At 43.0% G+C, this 14,123-nt stretch overlaps 1 pseudogene across 1 annotated transcript; it reads right to left on the bottom strand.

Annotated features, from left to right (window-relative positions):
• Positions 1–8,507: 8,507 nt before the first annotated feature.
• Positions 8,508–9,050, bottom strand: LOC309970628 (cyclin-dependent kinase 2-associated protein 2-like; annotated as a pseudogene). The gene has a single exon. The product of its transcript is annotated as a cyclin-dependent kinase 2-associated protein 2-like (transcript).
• Between the last annotated feature and the right edge of the window lie 5,073 nt (positions 9,051–14,123).

Below are 14,123 nucleotides of genomic sequence, written 5' to 3'. Positions count from 1 at the left end.
CTCAAGAGACTAGTGTCCAGCTCATGGGGAAAAGCTATGAAAGCAGCAGTTTTTAAAGTATTAACTTTGCAAATAAAATGGGGTAGATAAACATCAACAACCTTTGATTTCTAAAAGCATCCGTAACAATTTGAAAATATGCAGAGAGATGGCCTTACTGATCGTGAGCCCAATATGAAATTGACATTCAGAAAGTCAGACATAAACATGAAGTTGTGTGTTAACAGTGGGCTCTGTCTTTGCAGAGATAGCCACACTCAAAATAATTTTAAAGTTGAAAGGAGAGCAATATGAGATTCTACTTCAGTAGGTCTCAAATTTTGTACCGTGGAGTCCTCATGCTTCACATAGATGCCTTAAGGACTATTGCAGCTGGGAATTAAGGACGATCCAGATTTCAATAGCCAATTTGAAAAATGACTTCTGTTACTCAAAAGAAGTTTGATAATCATTAATCTATTCCAAACTTTTGTTCTAGAAATGAAGGACAACAAAGAATGAAGATTTCTAGAGGACTAGAGAGATCATGGTCACAGACGGTCAGCCCTGGATCTACAAGCCAAGGTTCAGACCTATGTTATGACTGTCCTTTCCCTCACACCACAATGTCCTGGTTAAGGCCTGTGGACATATTTTGTGGGTAACTGGCCAGGGTTAGAGGCCCAGTCTGTAAGCCTGGGAAACTGCTGGCTCTATTCACAACCCCCATCTGAACCAGCATGGGATGAGGAGAAGAACACCAGGAAGAGTTTGGTGAGTTCAAGTGAAGACGATAAATTACAAAGTATGACACTGATATAATAGGATGTAGAGAGGGATGTTTCCTGTTGTCCCAGAAACATGGCCAAGGTCCAAAGCTGAGCATGAAACTATTGGTGATAAGCACTTTCCCAGAGGGCTCCATCTCCGAACTGTCCCCAGTCAAATTAAGAAATGAACTGAGTTGAAGATGGATGGGTAGTAACTAGTCTTTGGTGAAGTCCGTGTTCATGATGAAAGTCTCTTCCCTCATGTCTCTGTGGCCATGGAGGGTGCCTCCCTCTCCCCAAAGCCAAGTAAGGCAGTCTCCAAGAGAATCGTGAGTAAACACTGATGGTGACGCTGAGAAAGGGAGACTGGTGGGGTACATGATGGGCTGCAGATCTCAAGTTCTCCTCTGGTGCAGCCACAGGAATGGGGCCTTGAAAGCTATTGAGAGAACGTGCTAGGAAACAAGAAGTATGGCATGCTTTCCTTTCTATGTTCTAATACCTGCAAAGGCAAAAGGATAAAAGTGTTTACTTGATGCATATGACCTGGAGTCTTGGCAGGGGGTGCGGCCAGGGGGAGCATATTTGAGTACAGAGACTAGTGTTCACTTAGAGGTTTCTGAAGGCAGTTGTCTAGGTCCAGAGCTCCAGTCAGCAGGGCTGGCATATGCCTGGAAATTAGATGCTGCAGCCCTACCCCATCTCAAGTCTCTGTGGACCTGGGAAACACAGAAGAGGACTCCAGCAGTAGAGAACTCTCACAGTTCCATGTGAAACAACATGGAAGTTAGAAGGACAGGGGCCACGGAGCCATTCAAATAACCACTGGACCAAGTGATGAGAAGCCCAACACAAACAAGGGGTTGGAGATGTTTATTAATGCTCAAACCCAAGATAAAACTGCCTTCTGGGTGGAAGGAGGAGTTCTCAGTGATAGAAGGGGCCAGGGAGAAGTTGAACACACATGAACACACACACACACATTCACACATACACCTCCTGCATGCAGGCTGACACATGAACTGAGAGCACCAAGATCAGAAAGGACCGGACTGAAGGAGGACTAGACCAGGACCCCTTCCTGTACCACATGCTCCAGTCCATCTGTTCCTTCCCTGCTGACCATGCCACGATGGAGGCTTCTGGTGTCTAAAGAAAGGAGTTCAAGGAGAGGAGGCAGGAGGCAAGTACGTGAAGAGCAGACTGCCAACTTCCAAGCCATCGAGTGGAAGACACAACAGTTTTGTGTGGGGGGGTGGGATACAAGATTTGAGTCTGATTTGAGACTGAAGTATCAAAATAAATAGGACTGAGTCTTAAATAACAAAATGGACTGTTCTCATAACCAAAAGGGACAGGGAAGTTAGAGGAGCTGGCCAAGTTGCTGTTAAGGGAATTACTTCCCAGCAGGAAAGGTGGGTCAACATAGCCTAGTTGAAGGGGCTGTTATTGGATACGTATAAAATGGTTTCATTTGTATACCCAGAACATGTTGAGACGCCCCAATAAATTTGTTCCATAAGATAAACACTTTGGACAGAATTTTAATGTTTTCTTATTTCTAATGCTTTTCTTCTAAGGGATTCTGAAGGCAACATGCCAATATTTTCCCCGTCCTGCAAATTAGCACACAGAGAGAGTGGTGTTGGTTATCAAAGGGACTCTGAATCTATCTACAGCCTTCTGTCTTCTACTCATATCATGAGGCAGCTGACTCCCTCTCAGACCCAAATGTGATCCACTTCTAATTGGGAACAGAACTTTTCAATGCTTGAGCCCAAAACAAATTAAAAAGTAGAGGCTGAGGAGGAGGGGAAGGAGATGGGAAAAGTTTTGCTTTTCCCCTAATTTGAGAATCTGTGATTTCTCACTGGTTTTTATCAGTACCAAGATTTTTTTTGTTTTGTTTTGTTTTGTGGTTCTTTTCATGTCTCTTTTCTTTTTTTTTTTTTTTAATTTTCACAGTTCTCTATTCAAGACTAAATTTGTCTGTTTTAAAAAGTCCATCTGGCTTTTATGTTATGGAAGCCCACACAAGCCTGCACCAACCGTTCTAGAAGCAACAAAGAGTTATCAAATAGACCGAGTTTCAAATGAAGGGACAGCAAGCTAATTAAGGGATAAGTTTCTTAATAAGGAAAAAAGCACAGTGGAGAGTTGAATGATGCCAAAACACATGAAAGTTTCAAGACTAAAACTGTGAGAAAAAAAAAAGCAGAAATGAGTTGGCCAATTTTTCAGGCCTCACTCAAAATAAATACATCTATTCCCATTTGTATCAACAGATGAATGTAAATATCACTCAAATAATCTCAAACTAACATTAACATTATACTGAAATATAAATAATTCTGAATATAAAGACAAGTTCAAGACATACCAAAATATAAATATAATAAAACTAGAAATAACATTACATTATATTTACTGTTAAGAGAATGTCACTGGTTTTCTTCAGAAACTTTATTTTTCTGCCTCAACCATACTTAGATTTCCCTCTTACATACTATTCTGGACAGTTTAATTTTCTTTTAACAATGAATGAATAATGTCCAATATAAGAAAACTTTTGCAAGGAAATCATTTTGTTCAAATGATTCCAGTACAAATGAAATGCAGTTTTGGGCTTTATTTTTAATATTTCATATCAATGTTAATGGACAAGGAAAGAGAAATCACCCAGGAAAGATCAATATTTTCCCATTTATTGAAAAGCTTGTAGATTTAAAATGTATATTCCTTCCACATTTGCATGATCTGGGGTGGGGAGAGTGGTTTGAAGAGGTTTGAAAGCTTTTTTCAATTTTGCCTCAAATGTGTTTAGGAAGCTGCTTTACTACTATACCTCAGTTCACTCCTCAGAACAAGAAAACTGTTGATAACCACAGCAAACCCTGCATGCCTCTAGGAAATGAATTAAGAATCCATTTGTGAGATGTTTCTTTGAATTTCATAAAGAAATGGCATGTTGTAATTGCGTGATACCCCAAAGTGAAATCAGGGTGTGGTTACGTTGGAGCATTTCTTTGGTTGAACTAAAGATAAACAAGCAGCCCCTTCACGATCTCTCACTTTTCTGAATGTAGATTTCCTCAAGAGAAAATCAAATTGTTGCAAATTATAGAAATGGAGAGAAGACAGAGAGATGGATGGAGAATTTTGAGGAGGGCAATAGACCAGACAAGCTCAGAAAGCTCAGTTACCATCCTGTTAAAATATAACCCACAAAATGTTACACCATAGCATCCTTCACAGCCATCTGCTTCTGCCATTATCTTTGATTCCCACAAACAGATTTCAAAAGTTGAATCTGGCCCTCAGTGAGTTTAGGAACATTTAGCAGGATTTTCTGGGTGGGATCAGAAAAGCCACTAATTAACTCAGCATTCCTCGCTTCAGAAACAATCTACCTCTCATCCTTTCAATTAAGACACAGCATGGTCTTATAATTCCTTGTGCCTTTATTCTAGGACCTAGAATAGAATTTGAATATGTATACTATGCATTCCCATCCATTTCTCTGCATCTCCATTTCCACCCCTCCCCCCAGGCCTAACCACCATCATGTCATCGTTCCACATCTGGATTATTGCAGTAGCCAGCTACTGGTTTCCTGTCCTCCACTCTAGATTCCCTCCAATCTCTTCTCCACAGGCAGAGTGAACTTTGTCAAAAGTAAATCAGAGCAGGCACTCCCCTTTTAAAACCTTCAGTGGCGTTACATTGCATTATGGGGAAAAAAAAAATCCCAACTCAATGTAATAGCTGCTAAAGCATTATATGTCAGTTAGCTATTGCCGCATAACAAATTACCCCAAACTTAGTGGCATAAAATAGCAACAATTTCTCTTGTGTCAATGGGATTTTGTTGATATTGGCCAGGTATGCCTGGGCTCATGGATGTATCTGTGAGTTGGCTGGGGTTCTGCTTCATGTAGCTCTCATTATCCTACGTGAAGACTATGTGCTAATAAGCCAGATGTTAGTGACTTTTTTGTTGTTGTTGTTTGTTTTTTAATTTTAATTTGCAGCCAAACACAGTCTGGGAGTGGACCTGATTAGGCAGAGCATGTACTATACCTAGGGCCCACAGCACTTTCAGGGGTCCACAAAATTATTTTCATTTTACTTTAAAATCAGAAGAAAAAAATGAATATGATAAAAATAAATATTCAATAATGAGTCCATTAGTATTTTTGTCTTATACCAACACAGTTATAAAATATCATTTTTAATCATTTTTTCATAGATGATGTAGCCCTTGAAGGTCAAAGGGCCTAAGGTCACAAAAGCCATAATGCAAACTTGCATAATCCTAACTAATGAAACTAGAACCCTAGAAAACTGATTGTTGGTCCTGTTTTTTCACTTCTGTAAGCCATGGAGATTTATGAAATTTCAATTTCATCCTTAAAAGAACAGGGAGTTAACTGGTGAGAGTTTCATCTAACCTCCTGGAAAGTGGGTACCACAAACACTGGGGGATTCCTTCCTGGATTCACTAGCTTGCTCTACCCTAGCACACTTGGATGTTTTCCTCTATCTAGGAGACACAATTTTTAATGAATATCATCCCATGATTGGTCTATTACTCTGAGGTGCTCATCATCAACTCATGATCATGAGTTGCTAATACAACAAAGCTATGTGGAGAATTACTTTAGGCCTTTACTGAGAGCAGTGGAAGACTCCTTCCTGCAAGAGTTTATGCTATTTTTCCAGGCAGAGTATTTTCTCATTTTATTTACATAGAAGTCCTCTTTACATTTTATTTACATGGAGGACACAATCACATTGTCAATTCTCTTAGGTTTACAGAAATCTCATGCTGGCAAAACACCGTGAGACTCAGAGGAGACATAAAAATGGAAGTTACCATTTGAAAAAGTGAGGCAAAACTATCCTTCACCTTTCAAGATAATTAGATTCAGTTTAAAAGAACTTTCCTTATCTGGCATAGTCTTGTCCTTCCTACAAGAATAAATATGCTTAGTCACCATATATATATATATTTAGTTATTCCATCCTCTTTTAAAGAAGCTGTGCAAGTTTTTAGATCACTGCATAGAGTATATTCCAAAGTTCATTTGTCTTGTGAAACTATGAATTAGCTTTGCAATTTTAAAATTATTTTGACATAATTCTTTATTTTTTAATAGATAGTTCATTTCCTGTTTCCATGTGTCTCTTAATGATTATGTGAGAGCTTGGATTACTTTTCCTTTCTGGTCCCCAAACCACAAGTGGGAAAAACTGCAATCCTGAAAGGGCCACGTAAGCTACCTAAATATTTTCACAGATTCTGTGATTTCTTTTTTTGATGAACTGGGAGAGAACGTTTCATGGCATTTTTACCCTTCCGGAATGTAGAATTCATTTAATATCTTCTCTGTTTACACATATTTCTTGGTATTTAGTATTCCTAATACCCACGGGGCTCCATAAAAATATGGCTTGTCAAGCCCTCCTCTTTCGGAGACTCCACAGGTCTTGTGGCCCATGAATTGAAGAAAACACTCCCTCTTTCTCAGCTCTCTGTTTGAATTATTGTGCTTAAAATTCCTAAGCTTGAGCCAGTCACCTATTCCTCCCTTTCATTACACTTCTGAAGGTGATACTTAGACATATCCTCAAACAACGTGGAGAGACAATTGGGAACGCCCTCTGTAGCACCCTGGGCAGGAAGCACAGGGGGCTGGCCTGGGCCGACTCATCCAGGAGTCACCTGGAGAACAAGCTTGTGCTGAGCAAGGTGGCCACTCGCTCTCAGCTGTCTCCCTTTCTCACTTCTAGGAGGGAATGCCTAATTTCCCTTGTGGGACTAAGACAGTGATTCTCAAGGGCTGGTCCCTGGAACAGCAGCATCAATATCACCTGGGAACTTGTTAGAAATGTAAATTATTGAGCCCCACCTCAGACCTCCTGAACTGGAAACTCTGGAGTTGATACCCAGTCACCTGTGTTTTAACAACCCTTCCCGGTAATGACGATTCTCATGTTTGAGAACCACTGGACTAAGACCTGGTTTTTATTGAAACTAAAAGTTAAACACACGACCTATTTACTTAGCACCTCCAGAGGCTTTTTGAAATCCGTGCTTCCTGGTCCCTATTAGAGCTCTCTGCTTCAGGTGCTCACTGCAGCCTCTGCCCTTCCGGGTCCCAGGCAGTGTTGGCAAAGGGCCACTGGAAGAAGTGTGCAGAGTCTGTTTTTGACAGCTTCTCCTAGTTCCTTTCAGCATTCTATCCTTTACATTTCTCTCTGTGTCACAGTCACACCAATTGCTGTTCCCTGGATCTTTTCATCCCCTCCCACTCTAAGATTTCAGGCGGTAAAGGCTGAAATTGCTACTCTTTCCAAGACAACTTGAATTTTAATGCAATATCTTAAAGACCTCATAACCATCATTATCATCTGCATCAGTCAGGATACCTCGGTTATATTGCACTGACAAACAACCCCCTAAACTCAGGGGTTTACAGCCATGAAGGATTATAACCACACTCACACCGGATGTCCAGTGTGATTCAGTGGGGAAAGGAAAACCTGCTGATCGAGGTGAACTGCAGAGGGGACCCCAGCTGGCAGCAACTGGAATCTGACCTGCGAGTGTGGCAGAGGGAAAGAGTGTGGCAAAGCACAGACTGGCTCACCAGGCTCTGTCCGGAAGTGACAGTGACATGGCTTTCCTTCCCATGTCATTGGCCAAACCTGCTAACATGGCCACGCCTGACCTCAGTGGAACACTGAAGTTTAGTCCTGCCCCAGGGAGAAGAAACGGCTATTGCTGAACCGTAATGTCATCTTGGCCCATCAACCAAAGGACAGCCCACCAGTATAGAATTTCAAACTCTGTGGTAGATAATGAAACAGCCTCTGGTGCACCTGCTGGGTGGGTCCAGGGTGGAAGGAGCTTCCCTGGCGGAAGCTGCTTCTTGATGGTCCTCAAGCATAGTCATGGGGACTGCTCCCCAGAGGAAAAAGGAAACTGACTTGGATGGAGTGCCACCAGAGGGCTGGCAACCGTGCCAGACCTTCTCCATTCATATTCTCACCCAATCCTCATCTCAGCTGGAGACAAAGGAACTAACCTTCTACAGACAGAAAAAGCCAAGGCCCAGAGCAATTTGAAACTTGCCCATGGGGACACAGGATGTGGCAGAACTGGGATTCTGATTTCACGGGCGCCCACAAAACTAGCTCTGCTATCAGAAAGATACAGGCTGGAGGAAAGACACCTCTCTCTCATGTGGCAAAGCAAAGCAGTGATTCCTCCACTGAGCCCAGTGTTTCTGGGACAGAATCAGCCTCTAGCAGTGGGACAGGAATCACTCTCAGGCCAGTGCGGTTACTGCTGTCAAAGTGAAACTGTTTCCCCCACTATGGTTACAGATTTTCAGGATTTTAATCAAAGGAGCAGTTCTTCAAATAAATGTAGGGAAAACTATATTATTTTTATTTAATGAATATCAAATATTTTTTTTCCAAATTATCTTTTACTTAAACAAAAAGGGCATATTTAGCAGGAGACTCACTGAGAAAAGAGTCACCACGGCCCAGGAGACAGGGCTGGGAGGCGACAGGCCTTCTGAGGCCCTGCTGGGGAGAAGGGGCTGGGAAAAGTGGTGAGAAGTCCTGGGTAAGTGCTGAGTGGTGTGGGCCCCAGAAAGGAGGAAGCTCCAGTTGGATCAACACTGTTGGCAGGTCACGGGTGGGATTCACAGTGACCTCGCTGCTAACTCCTTTGGGGGTTTCCAGTTAGTGCTGCCGACTGGAGTGAGAGCCGCCCACTGGTTCCTGGAGGCCACCCACCAAAGGACACAGGACAGGAAGCCCAGGATGGGAAGTGCAACTCGGGGTGAAGGCCAGGGAGAAGCAGGTGCTCTGCAGTGGCCCGGAAAGGTCCAGATGCTGAGGCAGCGTCGAGTCCTGTTGTGTGCGGGCATTCCGCTCTGTCTCTGCCAGGCACTCTCTGACTAGGGCCCGGGCATGGATGGTGCCTCTCTTCAGGTGCTCCATGGCACTCTTGCTGCCAGCATAGGTCGGATGGGCCGGATCTCTTTGCCCATCTCCTCTATGACTGACAGCAGGTCAGTGTAAGGGCTCCGGGAGCCCTGGGCACCAGGTGGTTTCACTGCCTGCACGTAGCCCATGGAGGGCGGTCCACAGTCATTAAACAGTGGTCTGAAAGGGGCAGCGGCTCTGGCGTCGAGCTGGCGATGGGACACTTCCGGCTGTAGGGACCGGGGTGCCGGGCCCAGGGGTGCTGCTGGGGGCGGGGGCGATGGGTTTGTAGGACATCCCCAACTCCTGGGTGCCGCAGAAATCTAGAGTGTCCCTAGATGAATGAAATAAATAAACTAGTTTAATGAAACGAAAAAACTCCAGCATTTTAGTAAAGAATACTTCCTATCTTCTTTGCAGGAAGCTCTCTGGTTTACATCACTAATGGCGTATGGAAAGAAAATCTCTGGCTACATTTCAGCTTCTAAACCGTTGAACAATAAGCACCAATAATGCACATCAGAAGGTATCACTGGTGGAGAAACTAAGAGGGAAAAATATCTGGGAAACAGGAGAAGAGAAAGCCTCCTACAAAGTGGGTAACAAGCAGATAACTTTGTCAACACCGGCTCCAAAAGTGCTTACCTCACTCAGAAAGGGCACCAGAGCCCTCGATGCAAACACATCATGAAATTATGTCGATACGACGCTGCACTCAGCAGCTCTATCAGCAGGGCTCCAGCTGACTTCAAACGCCTCCCAAGAACACCATGAACTAATAACCACGAGTGCTGTCCAGGGTCAACCCTGAAACACCCCAGGACACAAACACTCAAAGCCCAAGAAGGATGTGATCTTTCAAAGAGTTTTGCAGAGGTCCAAGCCCTTCTAAGTGAATGCAAGCCATAGGGACTAGATATTGGCTGTCCTGTAATCCCCAAACTGTCACGATTATAAAACAGGCAGTCTCCAAGAAATTTCTTGGCATTTATTATCAAACCCATTAGGGGTACTTTGGGAAAAGAAGAGATCTCACTAGCTGAGGACAAATGTCACAATAATATAGCATGGGGGTATCAGCAAACAACCATTTGTTTTCCTTCCAATCCCCGGGAGTGACTTGGGTTAAAATAATATAAACTTGGAGGCACTCATGTATGTGGAACTAGCATAAATTAATCTCTAGGCCAACTGCCTGTAATATAGTCACTTGCTGTCTAAATTCTATTGAAATGATAAAAGCCAGCCTAACTTTAATTACTAGGGTATCTTTCTGTGTTTTCAATAAGATACATACATAAATCCTGAAACTCAACAAATAATAAAGGAAAAACAGCTAAATACATATATAGCTTTAGGGAATACTTGGAACTGGCTGGTGATCCTATCATTAGCCTTTTAAAATCCACCAGCTCATCCTATAATTTTCCCTTTACTATGCTTTAAACTCTCTTTATTCCAGCAATGATGCTGAACACATTCATATATCACAATATGTCTCTCCATGTTTTCCAGATGGTATTTGATAAAATGGAAACAAAAGAAAGAGCAAAGAAAAATAGATGTTTTCTACTTTGGTTCTTGAAACAGTTTTTCCCTCGGTAGAGAAAAATACGTACCCGCCCATCCAAGGCTAATGAAAAAGCCCAAGAAATATGATTCATCTAGAAGTGACACCCACTGGACCCAGAGGTTCAGGCCACTCTTTGGTCTTCAGCGAAGCTCTACAAACCAAGGGTGAAGCGTTCCTTAACTCAGGTGTAAGTTATTACTAGTTTGGGCTGGAAGGAAATTGGCAATGGTTTAGGTGAGTGGTTTGGGGGTAACAAGACTCATCCCAGTATTTGCCCCCAACCTTGATCACCAAGTTCAAGGAGAAAGACATCCACAGTTACAGTAATTTCTATTTTTTTAAGTCAGCATTTATAGACTCAAAGACCTTTAGTAAATAAAATTACCAATTTCAAGTGCATCAGAAAAATATTCTAATGGGTCACTTGAGAAGCAAAAATACCAAGTTAGACTATGACTTTTCCAAAGCCACCTATGAGGATTTGATTTTTGTACAGCAGATAACCCTGCGAGGATATTTATTTTCCTTTCAAGACATTTAAATATAAACATTTATGTCTTATAGCTCTTTTGTGAAGAAAAACAGACCAAACTTCAAAGAAATAAATTACATGGATGGTAAGGAAGATCAAATCATTTTGAATAAGGAATAAATCTTGTACATAATTTCTCTCATTTCCAATGGTCGTTGCCATTTTGTCTAATTCATCCCCTGGAAATAAGTTGGGGCTGCTTATAAGCCATAATGGACTGCAAATATGGGCGCCTATCTGCTCTGCATTCACTGGTAGGGCTTGTACTGATGGTCAGGGAGGAGAATCTCATGGGACCTCAGGAATATTCACTCAGCATCACCTGGCCATGCCCTCCAACAAGGACACCTGGTCTTATTGATTGCAATCCCTTCGCCCAAAAATGTCCCCTCGTGTCATTTATCATCTCAAAAAAATGCCCAGAGAGGGGTGCAGGTGTCCCTATTCCAGTGAAACCATCTGCTACTGCAGTCAGGTAAAGGGAGCAGTGACTGGGGCTTCCCAGCTTTGCCTGAATCCTTTTCTCTAAACCTTCAGCCTGAGCCCCGCCAGTGTGTTGCTCGGCTCAGCCTTCCTAAGAGACACCATGGAACGTGAAACCTGAATTCATATTTCTCTGCATTTTGAACGAGCTGCACAACTTAGATGAGCTACTAGGACAAGCTGAGCCTAGATTTTGTCATCTGAAAAATGGGATAATAATTCGTACCTTGTAGGTTCTTCCAAACACTAAATGGGATAACATTTGTGAAAACACAAAGTAAGAAGTACCTGGCATATGACTGACGTGCAACAAATTCAACCTTCTTTCTTTTAGTCAATGATACATAGTTTTCCAACTGTCCCCAGCTCTCTCTCTCTTACTGTCCTAATCTCTTTCAGGCTCTTCTAAAAAGTATTCACTAGCAACTACTAGCATCATATGGTATCAGAGCTGGAAGGGTCCTCAGACATCATGCAATCTTGCTGGGATTTTTGCTATGCTTTTGCCCCACCCATACATCTCCTTCAGGGAGTATCAAAACCACTCCTCTAAATGCTGATACGACATGTGCCTCTATCGTTTCATAATCTGAATAACATCAAACATTAGCCGAGGTAAAGGAGCACGGACCATCAACACAACCTTCCCATGTGGTTTCTTAGAGGGGAGCTAGTATTTATTGAATACGTACTATGTGCCAGGCGCTCAATCTTTGTTATCCTGTTAACCATCACACCTTTTTAAGAAAGGTTGCATATCTTCTGTTGTTGTGGTATATTTTGTACCTGTGGGAACACAGATGTCACGTGCTCAGTTGGTGACAGAGCCAGGTTCAAAGCCACATCTGTATGACTCAGAGCCTGTGTTGTTTTCGGATATCTTATGGCAGAGCAATGGCAAAAGCCACAACAGCCAGGGGTAGAAAGAGGAGCTCAGAAACAGAGAGGGAGATGAGGACTCTAAAGTAATAAAGGCAGCGACTGCCGGTCGTAAGCACGTGGGCAGTCGCCTTGGGGTCTATTGCCGTAGTGAGTTCCAGGAATCATTGGAGAGCATGGAACCCTTATCAGGAACCGAACCATCCATTGCTTGGAAAACAAATTCTGAACTTTGCTAACCCTGAACAGAATACAAAGGTACAGAGGAATAAACAAAAATATGTGAGACTTGAGAGAGAACATTTGCAGAATTGAATTCAGGTTGGTTTGTACGAAGGACATATGCCAGGCGCTGAGCTACTCTTAATGGATTCAAATCAATTCTCTTATTACTACGTGGTGGGGAGGAAAAGATGAAATGCTTTTTGAAAGCCCTTTGAAAAGGAAAAGCTTTATAAAATGCACCGATTCATTAATTTATTGAAGAGATCTCTAGATTGGGAATCAGAGAGACCTAAGGCTTAGTGTCAGTTTTGCCTCTCACTAGCTGTGTGACCTTGGTCGGGCACTAAATTCTGTAGTCCTCAATTTCCCCAACAGAAAAATTAAGGGTCCCTTAGCAGTGTGTAAAATTTTGTCCCAGTTACTCACGTCATTGTATTCTCCAACCATTCTCTGCTGCCACAAAGAGTTGGGGGTGACTGAAAGCCAGAGCTGAGGTTTGCTCCCTCGGCATTGTTCCAAGGAAGCTCTAAATTTGCACATTGTACAGAATCAGGAGCAAGCACACACACACACACACACACACACACACACACACACACACACACACACAGAGAGAAAGAGAGAGAGAGAGACAGATGGCATCAGGCAAAGTTGCTAACCTTTAAAAAGATTCCAGTCTGGCTACCCCAGCAGTCTAGTGGCAGGAATCTGTGCCTAGAGGAGTTGAGACAGGTGAAGCTCTCCCAGGCTGCAGCGCCCAGACCCTGTCAATTCAGCAGCTTCGCCCCCTGCCCCTCAAAAAACAGCCACGTGGCTCTCTAGCCACTGCCCCATCCACGCGGTCTCTGGGCAACAAGTCTGTAGAGGAAGCCCCTGCTTTCTCTTGTTGCAGACCGTTAGGAGCCAAGGAGTTTTGGTGAAAGTTGGGGAGTAAAGTTTTGGTAAAAGTTGGGGAGTAAAATTCTGACTTGGGGACTCTGCCCCGAGTCAGAATTTGGTACAGACTTATTTTCTTTGTTTAGTAGAGTCCTGGTCTGTTGGTGGGTTTGAACGGTCTCTGTAGAGTCGGGTGATGGCTAAACAGTTTGGGAATCCTGTACCTCAATGAGCACCCTTTTCTGCAGAGTGCATCCCTCAAGAGTCTGTCCACTCCCACTGAGCAAAACCTTTTAGGAATTTGCCTCCAGGGAAGAATCCATGAAAAAATGGATTCTACAGCCAGACGGACTAGATTTTTGTTATGGGTAGTAGAGTGTCCCTATCCCCTTCACCAAAAGAAAGATGTTTAACAGTCCTAACCCCCAGAACCTGTGGATGAGATATCACCTTCCTTGGAAATAGTCTTTGCAGATGTAATCAAGTTAAAACAAAGTCATTACGGTTGGTTTAATCCAATATGATTGGTGTCCTTAATAAGAAGAGGGAAATTTGGACACAGCCACAGACGCACAGGGAGAATGCTGTTTAAAGACACAGAATCACGTAGGCACAGATGGAAGAAGGCCGTGTGAAGGTGGAAGTGGAGATTGGAGTTACGCAGCTGCTGGCCAGGGAACCCCCGGGGCCACCAGAAGCTGGAAGAGGCAAGAAAGAATATTTTCATAAGGCTTCACAGAGAGGACGGCCCTGCTGACACCTTGATTTCAGACTTCTAGGCTCCAGAACTGTGAGACAATAA

The sequence above is a fragment of the Leucopleurus acutus genome (genome assembly GCF_964270905.1).
Source record: "Leucopleurus acutus genome assembly, chromosome: 13".
NCBI lineage: Eukaryota > Metazoa > Chordata > Mammalia > Artiodactyla > Delphinidae > Leucopleurus > Leucopleurus acutus.
This window is presented reverse-complemented; position numbering and strand designations above follow the sequence as displayed.